Source organism: Malania oleifera, chromosome 5, assembly GCF_029873635.1.
Source record: "Malania oleifera isolate guangnan ecotype guangnan chromosome 5, ASM2987363v1, whole genome shotgun sequence".
In the NCBI taxonomy this organism is placed as follows: Eukaryota; Viridiplantae; Streptophyta; class Magnoliopsida; order Santalales; family Ximeniaceae; genus Malania; species Malania oleifera.
In genome coordinates this window covers 81,036,539-81,048,867 of record NC_080421.1, presented here as the reverse complement: position 1 = coordinate 81,048,867, position 12,329 = coordinate 81,036,539, and positions in this window count along the sequence as shown.

The window sequence follows — 12,329 nt, the reverse complement described above, 5'->3', positions numbered from 1 at the left end:
GAGAGCTTTAATTTTTCCTTTCACTTCTTTCATTTGCACATTGATTGCATTTGAGGGTTGATTGAAAGTAATTTTCATTTGGGCATTCATTCATTGATTTTAAAGTATTTACTCTCACTTAAGATTTTATTTTTGAAAATCATTTCGAGAGTAATTCTTGAGTTTCTCCCATATTATTTTCTTGATAAATATTTTTTTTGGGAAACTCTTTATTTCTTGTGGATCTTTTGCACATCTCATTGCAAGATTCAAAAGCTTGCTTGTTGTATTTGTAAAAATATTTGAGTGAGTCAAGAGAACCTTGAGCATATTTTCATATACATATCTTTGCTTGAAAGGTCTCTCACATTTTGATTTTGAGAAAATCCTTTGAAAGCAAAACCCTAGGTTCTCCTAATTTTTATTGAAAAATATTTTTGAAGAAATATTTATTGGGTTTCAATCTTTGAAGTATTTTATCATATACATCATTTTCAAAGATTGAAAAATTATTTTGAAAAAAACACTCATAATCTATTGAGCATAAATCATATCATTAGAGAGTGCGTTTTAGAACTTCAATTTGTACACATCTATTTATTCAAGAAGCACTTTATTTATATGAAAATTCATATCTTTGTATTCCAAGCATGGCCTGAAGAGGAAGTGCACCATCCTGTAAGGTGTACCGGTTTGCCTCAAGCCCAATTAGGTGAGCTAGGAGGTGCACCATCCTATAAAGTGTGTATGGTTTGGCTCTACTCAATAAGTGAGCCGAGGGAACTTCACCTTGTAAGGAGAACCAGTTTGGCTCAGTCTAGTGAATTGAGCTGGGGAGACTCCATCTCGTAAGGAGAAATGGTGTGGCTTTGCCTGTAAGTGAGTTGAGGAGAATCTGCCTCGTAAGGAGTATTGTAAACAGCGTCGCTCTGCTCGGTAAAGTGAGCATATAGTGGAATCCTCTAGTTGGTTGTCTTGAGGCGGCGACATAGGCAATGTTGGTCGAACCTTGATAAAAAATATTGTGTTTGCTATTCTTTCCCTATGCTATTTAATTTCCACACTCGTATGCTTATATTAAATTTGTTGTGATTGTTATATTTATTTCAAATATCTGCACACATTTATTTTTGTGGTATTGGTGTTTGCATAGAAAGAACCTAGGTTGTGTAATACTGACTGTGGTTTAAAATTGAACACACTTAACCTAGGAAGAAATTTTTTAAATATCCAATTCACCCCCCTCTTGGGATTACACCATTCACATCAAAATGATCTTTGAGCAAAAATGTATATAAGAAATGCTTCAAAGATTCAAGCCTAACAAAAGATTTCTCTAAAAAATATTTTTCAATATGAGAGTAATAGAAGGTAAGGTTTTCTCTCAAAATGTTTTTTTGTAAAGAATGAGAGAGATGACCTTTGATGTGAGAGATATATGTAAGATAAGAGCTTCAAAGATTCAATAGCAATAAAATGATATCTCTAAACGTATTTTCAAATACAAGAATGGGAGAAGCTAGGTTTTTGCTCTTCAAAAATATTTTTGCAATAAAGAGAGTATAAGAGAGCTTTGATTTATAAAACAAAGCCTTAACAATGTAAGAGTATGAAATAATATGTGTAAAAGTTGTTTAAAAGGTTTTGGGCTTGGTATTTATAGGCAAAAATCCCAAGTAGCCGTTTTATGATCATTTGGCTATTATAAAAATCATTTACTTTGAAAACTAGCCGTTTTTCGGCTATTGGAGTTCAGCTCCTAATACGAATCGTTGACGAGTGTTGTCCAATCATTGATGAGTGATCTTCTATCGTTGACAAATAATCCCTTTTTGTTGACGAGTCACCGGGGCTGAAAAATATATTTAGCTATTGAAAAAATTCGTCGACGAGTCTCTTTCATTCGTCAATGAGTCATGCCCATTCTTTGACAATTCATTGCCATTCATCAATGATTGGTCTAGGAAGAATCTCAATAAGGCTACTGGTTTGATTAGTCAACGAATGCATGCCATTAGTCGACAAATCCCCTATTTTAAGCCTTGTTTTGACCTAAAAAACACTTCAAACATTTTGTATAAGTTTTATCTTTTTAAGCTAAAGGTTTTCCATGAAAAATTGATTTCTTAGGGTTAATCTATGGCCGATATTGAGCTTCTAATCAGATCATAATACATGCAATTACAATTGAAACTAAAAGCACTACAACTGAAAAATTATGTGTCTTCATCCTTTGCTCTTCAAGTTGCCATGGAAAGAGCTTAGTGATGTGAGCTTTAAGAGCTTTATGGCTTTCATTTTACCTTTACCATCTGTGCTTTCTGAAATAGTAAATATGTTCAAACACTAAATGCACAAATGAGATTCTTACGATTTGTTATTATCAAAACAGGGATCGAACCTAAAAATTCAATAATCTCCCCCTTTTTGATGATGACAAATATGGGAGCAAAATAAGGTTAGCATGACAAGGTTCCCTTTGCAATATGCATAATGTAAAATTTGACAATGTAGTTTAGACATACATAAGCAATGAAGACATTTGAATTTTTCAAGTTGAGAAATTTTTAGTTCAATTTGCAATTTCCTTAGATAGTTCTCCCCCATCGTCAACAAATTTGAGTTATAAAAGTAGGGTAAGAGTTATAAGAAAGGTTTGAATTTTGCAATTATTTTGCTCAAATCTTTCTCCCCCTTTTGTCATCAACAAAAGAACTAAGCTAAGCATAATATCAGTTAAAGAATCCTTTATTTTGAAAGACTTCCCCTTTTTGACATAAAAAATGAGCTAAGAAAGCAGTCTTATAGCTATTTTTAAAAAATAATTGCAATTTTGTACACAAACAATAGTAGAAGTGGTCATTTAAGATCAAAACTTATGGTGAACATGGTCACTACTGTGATATTATATAATACTTGGTAAAAATATTTAGAGTTCAAAATAAGTCTTATGAAATCATAATTTCAGTCAACTAGTTAGCATGTATGTCTGTATATGATCATTAAATCAAATATGCAATGCCCTAGTCAACTACCAGCATACATTCATAAAGTCTGCATTAGCCATGCAGATGGTGTTCAATTCAATTAGCATGCACATTTCCTAAATAACTATTAGCATGCAATTACAAGGTCTACATTAGCAATGCAAATGACATTCAATTTAAATAGCATGCAAGCACACATTCTGCATCAACCATGCAGATGGTATCAATCAATTCAGTATAACCAATAACAATTCATGATACTAGATATTAATCATCCATTAGATAAATGTGAACATTAAGCAAGTTATGGATGGTGAGTTGCAGTACTATTCTCATAAAGGCATATATCAAGAAAAATAGTGAGTGAATTTAGTACCACAATATTAAAATGTTTAGGAGACAGAATCATTGAATTTGTTGCTGACCCTCACTATAATTTTTCAATAACTAAGCATTGGCTTTGAATGCTTAAACTTAAAAGACCAAAAAGTTTCAAACAATATTTCTTCATTGTGGCAAGCCAATTTGCTTCTTTTCTTATGAATGTTCAATTTCGAATGACTTTCCATTTAAATTGCTTGTGCATAGGTCTCCTTAAAATTTTTGCCTTCTTCTAGATTGAAGCCTATTACAACCTGAGAGTAATTTGGTATTACTCTAATACCAAGTGAGGAATGGTGTAATACCAAGAGGGGGGGGGGGGGGTGTGAATTGGACTTGCAAGGGCTTAAAGAATTCAAAAATTATAAGCCTAAAAAGAAAAATAGAAGACCAAGCTAAGATCATCTTTACATTTACTAGGGGCAAAGAAAACTTTGATAAGCTCATAGGATCACAGAAGATGACCTTAGACAAGGAGGGTATAGGATACAATGGAATTGAAAATAAAAATAAAAATGACCTATACATAGGGTACTTTCTAAAAGCCTCAAAATACTATGCTAGTACGTCCTCTAGTGCCTATACTCACACCATGTGCTTCTAGTGTAAAAAGAAGAGGCACATCAAATTCGATTGCCCATTTAAAAGAAAAGGTGTGAAACCCAAACAAGTTTGGAAAGTCAAAGAAACAGGTTCTAACTCGCCAAGACTCAAAGAAACATGGGTACCCAAAACGAACCCCATTGATTCCACCTTAGATCTTAGAATTGAAGATCTAGTAGAGTTAACCCTCAATGAATAAGTGGTTGAGATGACTAAAGGCTTGGGAAGTGGTTTATGCTTAAAATCTTAAAACTTAGTGTACACTGTTATTATACTAAGAACTGTGATGACCCCTGATTTACCAGTTATATATATATATATATATATATATATATATATATATCTGTATATATTTTGCAACAATATAACATTACTCTGATACCCATAATACTATTCATTATAACGTCTCAGACCCAAAGTGGTACTAAGGATACCTGTTTATAAAACATACCGTTTATGCAGCGAAAAATATAAAAATACTTTAACCTTATTTACAATACCAGAGTTTTAGTATTTCCCAAAATATATATATACCTCTCCCAAAAAATCCACAAGAACTCCTAGGGACTACTCAAAATACATCTCCTAATATAACACTTACCCTTCAGTTGGGGCAGTAAGGTCCCCTCTATCTCGGAGCTTGCTCCGCACGTTGGTCTGGGTTTCCTGAAATGTTTGAATTTCTAGGGTGAGACACCTCTCAGTAAGACAGAATAAGTTACTACCAGTGTGTGACAAATGAGTTTTACATACATAACATAACTCAACTATTATTTAAGCCATAATTTAGATCTCAGTTGAATGTAAATATGTAATGCCCTAAAAATAATTATTACTGGAGGATGTAATGGATCCTTAAAAACAAAAATAAAATAAAATAAATAAAATAAAAATAAAAAATAAAAAAATAAAAAAAAATTAATTAAATAAATAATTTAAATAATAATTATTAATTAAATAATATAATATAATATAATATATTAATATTATATATATATATATATATATATATATTAAAACCTCCTGAAGGATCTCGATCCTTTAGGAAGTAACTGAGCCCCCCTTTCTTTTCGTTCTGTCTCTCTGTCTCTTTCTCTCTTCATTCTCTCTCTCCCACTCTCCTCTATTTCTTAGCTGATTTTCACCCGATCGAAAATCAGAAAATACCGTTGGGCTCCATTTTTCACCATTGTCATTTCTATCGGAGTAGATTGGTTATAGGAACGACGTAGGCATATCTCCTGGGGTAAGCTAAATTCCCACTCTTACCTCAATTTCTTGTAAATCTTAAGCCTAGTTGACGATCGGACACCACCACGAGAATTTAGGGATAATTCTCTACAAGTCTAGCGGAGCAGATTTCTCATAGGGTTGTCGAAGGCATAACCCCAAAATTGGGATAAGGGGGTTATTAAGGGGCTAATTATTATTTAATTAATGTAGATTTAGAAATGCTAGAATATTGGGCATTTTGAGGTTGAATTTGGGTTATTCAATTCAGGGCTCAGGTAAGCGCCGCAAGTGTAATTTTGGGACCCTGCAGACATAATTTAGGAAACTAGGTAAGGCTGTTAAATATTAGTTTAAATGTTAATTTGGAGTATATAGAGCCTAGGGAAGGTTATATGGGTATTATTTTGGGAAATAAGTTAATTAATCTAGGGAAAATGCGAATTGTAGGATTTGAGTCTCGGGCACCAGGGGCATAGGATCTGGGTTTTAACGAGACTCTTAGTAAGTCAGGTAAGGGGAATAAATTATAGTAGTATTTTGATATTATTGATTAAATAGATATGTGAAAAATAAAGTTATGGTATTTTTCCTTGTGACATTAATATATTATGAATATTAGATGCAAACTGTGTGGCATATGACGCATATTGAAAAATGTGAAATATAATGATGAGTAATTTCTGAGAAAATAATGAAATGAGAATTATTGATATGTTAGTGGAAAATAAAGAAATGTGGTATTTATATGTGAATAGAAATGATTTTTTTGAAAATAAGATTGCGTAAATTACTGATATAGGTATTTTGAGAAATGTTGAAATACGTGAAACACAATACATACTATTATAAGGTGATAAAATGTGCACAGAAAATGATAAGAATATTTTTATTGAGATGAATTTAGATATACTGATATGAAATTAATTGTGTATATTGATATGAAAATATTGAAACATGAAAATGAAAACGTGAATTCTGAAATGTATATACTGGAATGTGAATATGGGAAATTTGAAATGCAATATGGAAGTTGAATGTGATGATTGAAATGGGAATACTGATTGTGAATATTGGGGAAATATGAACATTACAATGTGCGAAAGTTGCAATGGGATGATTGAAATATGATTGATGAAATGCCAATACCGCATAATGATTGCGGGTATGTGGTATTGATAACCTTGATGGATGGTTATGGAGAACCCTAATGATGGGTTGTGATATTGAGCACGGTACCGTTGCTAGTGGTGTAGTGCAACCACACGGACTCTTGGAGCATGTGGCGTGACAGTTGACTGAGCTGTTGAGTAGAATTGTTGTGCCCCCTGAGTTTGGATCAGGGCTATAGGCCGACTAATCGTACTACAAACGCGAGATATGTGATATGATATTTTGATCTAATTGGGTTGGCCAACTGCGGTGAGATCTAGCTTTCGGGCCACACAACCTTGACCATAGGGGGAAGCATGGCGTGGAAAGAAAGAATCTCAGGGTAGCTATGAGTTACAAATGCGATGTTGGTACTAGATACGAAGGATACTCATGAGCTAGATAGTGAAATGGAAATTGAAAGTAAAAGAATGACAAAAATGGGCTAAAATGAAAAATGAAAGAAATAACGGAAGATGAGAAATAGAGAATGATAAAATTGAGAAATGGATCCGTGTGAGTTAATAATATAAATAATTGAGGTGAAGTGAAACTCTCCGCCTGAGGGCTTACCGAGTAAGGTAAGTGCCCTGATAGGTATCAGATGTGACCATACCTGACTGCATAACGTGTTAGGGCAGAGGGAAGCTACCTGTATGGGCGGGTAATCTTCCCTATTCTTTGGAACTTCGTAGGTAAATATGTGTTGCAAATGAATGAACTTAAGAAAAGGTTTAAAACTTATGAAAGCTTGTGTTGTATATCTATAAGATTATGAGAAAATGTATATATCAGTGTATTTTCTCAAATGAAATGATGATTTGAAAAGTAAAGTGTGATATAATTGAACTTATATGGATACACACTGTATATAATTTATTCCTTCTTATTGAGATGTGTCTCACCCAAATTATCTAAATTTTTCAGAGAACAGAGATAGGCTAGGTGATAGAGCTCTGAGACCATAAGGAGCTCAGACCCTGATACATAGGGTGAGTTCTTGGACTAGGGAGGTGTAATTCCCTTAGGGTTGTGTTGTTTTTGGGTATGTGATGGTAATGTATATATATGTATGTTGAAACTCTAGGTATTGTATTCTGATTGTTATGTATATATTGTCTTCCATTCTTAGGTTGTATAAATAAAATGACTATTTACCCGGTACCCAATATGGGTCGGGTCAAATGGGTGGTAACCGAGTTGTTGACATGGCCGATTTGTGAATATTATTGATGATGTGTGAATATTTATTATTTTTTTATAAAAAAATCAGTACAAAAATTGGGGCGTCATAGTTTGGTATCAGAGCCTAGGTTGCTAGGTTTTGTAGACTTTAGTAGATAATGGAATACAATACCTGAGTATGGGAATGAATTTTGAGGAAAATCGGGGATGGGTAGATTGAAATGTGAGTTAGTGATTGTTAGAGGATGAAGTGAGAATTTAGGATTTTATCTTGCGGCCTAAAGATTGGAGTACCGGGGTTGTTTCTGTGTTTTTCCTGGGGTGATGATTTCAAGAAAACAATGGATACTATCACTGGGTCTTGTTTCTAGGCGGTAGGACTGAATCTTAAATGGGGATTAAGGATGTGGAGATAAATGGTTGTAGAAGAGTAATTTATGAATTATATCAGTGTATTAGTTATGTGATAGTAATTATATGCTGAGATTAGTTGCTCCCTTTGCAGGATGGATCCGGGGAACAATAACATGAGTGCGGGAGGTGATGGAGTAGGACCTTCCAGTATGGGTGGTGGAGACCCTGACGCAGTATTGTGTAGTGTCACCCAATAGGTGGTGGTTGAGATGGCCATGAGCTCTGGGGAGCGAAGTTGTACGATTGAGCAATTCAACGCGTATGTGACCCCCGTCTTTTTCTAGAGGAGTGGACCCACTAGTAGCAGAGAACTGGTTCATGACATAGAGGACATATTGGTAGTTCTCTCATGTACGAACGAGCAGAGGGTGTTATTTGCCACGTTTAAATTGACTAGGGAAGTAAAGCGCTGGTGGAGGTCAGTGAGATTACTGAAGAAGTAGAGGCCCGACCCTATGGTGATGACGTGGAGTCACTTCAGGGAGATTTTCTTCGAGCTGTACTTTCCCACTACGGTCAGGTGTGTAAAGGCATTAGAGTTTCTGTATCCGACACAGGGGCCTTTGATTGTGTAATAGTATGTAGCGAGATTCATTGAGCTATCTCGGTTCGCCTTGTATATGGTGCTAGATGAGGAGAGGAAGGCGAGGAAGTTTGAGGAGGGCCTAAGGTAGAACCTGTATGAGCAGGTGGTAAGCTTCTAAGCTTAGACCTTCTCAGAGATAGTAGATAGAGCTGCAGTGATTGAGAGCGGCCTATAGAGAGGTGAAGCAGCACAGAGCCAGAGGAAGAGGCCCGTGCCTCATGATTTTTAGGCAGGGTTCAGTTGAAGGTCATGGAGGAGATATGATAGCAGAGGGGGGCGACGACAGGGAGGAAGAGATTGAGTAGTACAGGGTAGATAGAAGCTCCCTCATTATCCCAGATGTTTTAGGAGGCACCTAGGAGAGTGCCGAGTAAGGGAGGTTGTCTGTTATCAGTGCCACCTGCCTGGACATATTGCGAGAAACTGTCAGGCACCGATAGTGGTAATGGCTACTCCTGGACCATATAGAGGGGGCTATCTAGCACCTTGAGGCGAACAACAGAGTAATACTGCTTTGGCGTGAGTTTATGCATTGACGCTGGGAGATGCTGGGGCCGCAGGAGATATGGTGACAGGTACTGTTTCAATACTGTCATTTAAAGCTACTGCTTTGTTTGATTCAAGGGTGACTCATTCTTTTATCACCCAGGAATATGTTAAGTTGTGTGGGTTTGAACCTCAGCAATTAGACATTAGTCTGTCTGTTACTACGCGAACTGGGGCTGTAGGGATATGCAGAAAGGTACTCAAGGACTATCCAGTGGGTATTCAGGGGAGGTCTTTGTTAGTTAATCTGGTGGTTTTAGATATGCATGGATTTGAGGTAATCTTGGGGATGGACTGGCTAGCTGCCCCCACTATGCTAGTATTGACTACCATCAGAGAGAGGTAGTGTTCAGACCTCCAGAGGGACAGGAGTACAGATTCGTGGGATCATGTGTGCACACCCCTCCTCAGTTACTATCCGCTATTTAGGCGCGTAGATTGCTAATAGAAGGCTGTTAGGGATATTTAGCATGTGTAAAGGAAGTATTAGAAGGGGAGCTGAGGGTAGAGGATATCCCAGTGGTGAGGGATTTTCTTGATATATTCCCTGAGTATTTTCTAGGACTACCTCTCGATTGTGAGGTAGAGTTTGTTATTGATCTGGTTCCGGGGACAACGCTAAGTTCGAAGGCGCCGTATAGAATGACACCGGCAGAGTTGAAAGAATTGAAAGAATAGTTGTAAGAACTAATATATAATGGGTTTATTCGGCCCAGTGTGTCACCCTGGGGAGCACCGGTTTTATTTGTGAGGAAGAAGGATGGGTCGATGAGGTTGTGCATTCACTACAGGGAAATAAATAAAGTAACTATCAAGAATAAATACCCGCTCCCTCGTATCGACGATTTGTTTGACTAGTTATAGAGGAAACAGATCTTTTCGAAGATAGACTTACGCTCTGGGTACCATCAGGTGAAAGTCAGGGCGGAAGATGGTCCAAAGATGGCATTTAGAACATGTTATAACCACTATGAATTTCTGGTTATGCCGTTTGGTTTGACGAATGCTTCTGTAGTGTTTATGGACTTGATGAATAGGGTCTTCCACTAGTATTTAGATAGTTTGTGGTAGTATTTATTGATGATATATTGGTGTATTCAAAGAGCCCAGTGGAGCAAGAGGTACATCTGAGGATAGTGCTTTAGGTATTGAGAGAAAAAAAGTTGTACGCGAAGCTCAAGAAGTACGAGTTCTGGTTGGAACAGTTTACCTTCCTTGGACATGTTATATCTAAGGGTGGTATTTCTGTTGATCCAAGTAAGATTGAGGTGGTAGTAGACTGGGTACGACCAAAGAATGTGCACGAGATCAAGAGTTTCCTGGGATTGGCTGGGTACTATCACAGGTTTGTTGAGGGCTTCTCTAAACTGTCAGGCCCATTGACCAAATTGACCAAGAAGGGAGTGAAGTTTGAGTGGTCTGACGAATGTGAATTGAGCTTCCAAGAGTTGAAGCAATGACTCATCATTGCGTCTATGTTGACAATTCCTTAAGGAGAAAAGGGATTCATAATTTACAGTGATGCGTCCCATAAAGGGCTCGGATGCGTGTTGATGTAGCGAGGGAGAGTGATAACCTATGCCTCACGATAGTTGAAAGAATATGAGAAGAACTACCCTACCCATGATCTGGAGTTGGTAGCGGTTGTTTACGCACTGAAGATTTGGAGGCACTATTTATATGGGGGTAGGTGTGAGATATTTACTAACCATAAGAGTTTAAAGTATTTCTTCATGCAGAAGGAGTTAAATATGAGGCAGAGGGGATGGTTGGAGCTAATAAAGGATTACGACTGCATTATCAGCTACCACCCAAGAAAGGCTAATGTGGTCGCTGATGCTTTGAGCCGAAAATCAGTGGATTCATCTGTATCTACGGAGGATATTCAGCATTTGATCCAGATGAATCTAAAGAGGATCAGTGTGGAGTTGGTAGAGGGCGATCACCAGGCATTTATTGCTAACCTGGTTTGGCAGCCAACTCTACAGGAGAGAATTAAAGTAGCTTAGAGGAATGATGCAGAACTAGTAGAGCTTACGGGGAAGGTATAGGATGGTTAGGAAACACAGTTTAGCATCTTAGATGATGGAGCCTTGAGGTTCCGTACCAAGTTATGTGTTCTTACCGACCCTGAGATCAAGAAGGTTATTCTGGAGGAAGCACATCGGTCCCTGTATAGTGTACATCCAGATAGCACTAAAATGTACAGAGATCTTCGAGAGTCCTTCTAGTGGAGCAACATGGAGAGGGAGATAGCCTAATATGTGAATCAGTGTTTGACGTGCCAGCAAGTGAAAGCTGAGCATCAGAGACTAGAGGGATCATTGCAGCCACTCCACATTCCTGAGTGGAAGTGGGAGCATATAGCGATGGATTTCATCACAGGATTAACGCCGGCGTTGCATAGATAAGATGCTATTTGGGTAGTAGTGGATCAATTGACAAAGACAGGCCACTTTTTGCCGATCAAAGTTAACTACTCCATGGATAGATTGGCTGAGTTATATATCTAGGAGATAGTTAGGCACCATGGCATCCCAGTGTCCATAGTTTCAGAAAGAGACCCATGGTTCACATCTCATTTTTGGAAAAGTCTGCAAGGGGCCATGGGTTCTCAGTTGTCGTTCAGTATAACTTTTCATCCTCAAACAGATGGGCAAACGGAGAGGACAATACAGATTCTAGAGGATATGTTGCAAGCATGTGTGCTGGACTTTGGAGGTCATTGGATGCAGTATTTGCCACTAGTCGAGTTTGCATATAACAACAGCTACTAGGCCAGCATTGGGATGGCACCGTATAAGGCGTTATATGGTGGGAGGTGCCGATCCCCGTTATACTGGGATGAGATTGGGGAGAGACAGATATTGGGGCCATAGAGGATACAATAGACTTAGGATAAAGTCAGACTCATCAGAGATAGGATCAAGACATCACTGAGTCGGTAGAAGAGTTATGCAGATACTCACTGGTGAGAACTGGTGTTTGATGAAGGAGATCATGTATTCTTGAAGGTGGCACCGATGAGGGGAGTTATGAGGTTTGGGAGGAAGGGTAAGCTGAGCCCTAGGTATATTGGATCATTTGAGATTCTTGAAAGAGTGAGTCCAGTTGCCTATCGGTCGGCATTACCACTGGTCCTATCTAGGATTCATGACATATTTCACGTTTCTATGTTGAGGAAATAAGTCCCAGACCCCTTCCATGTGATCATTTATGAAGCACTAGAGTTGGGTGATACCTTAACTTATGAAAAGGTGCTAGTG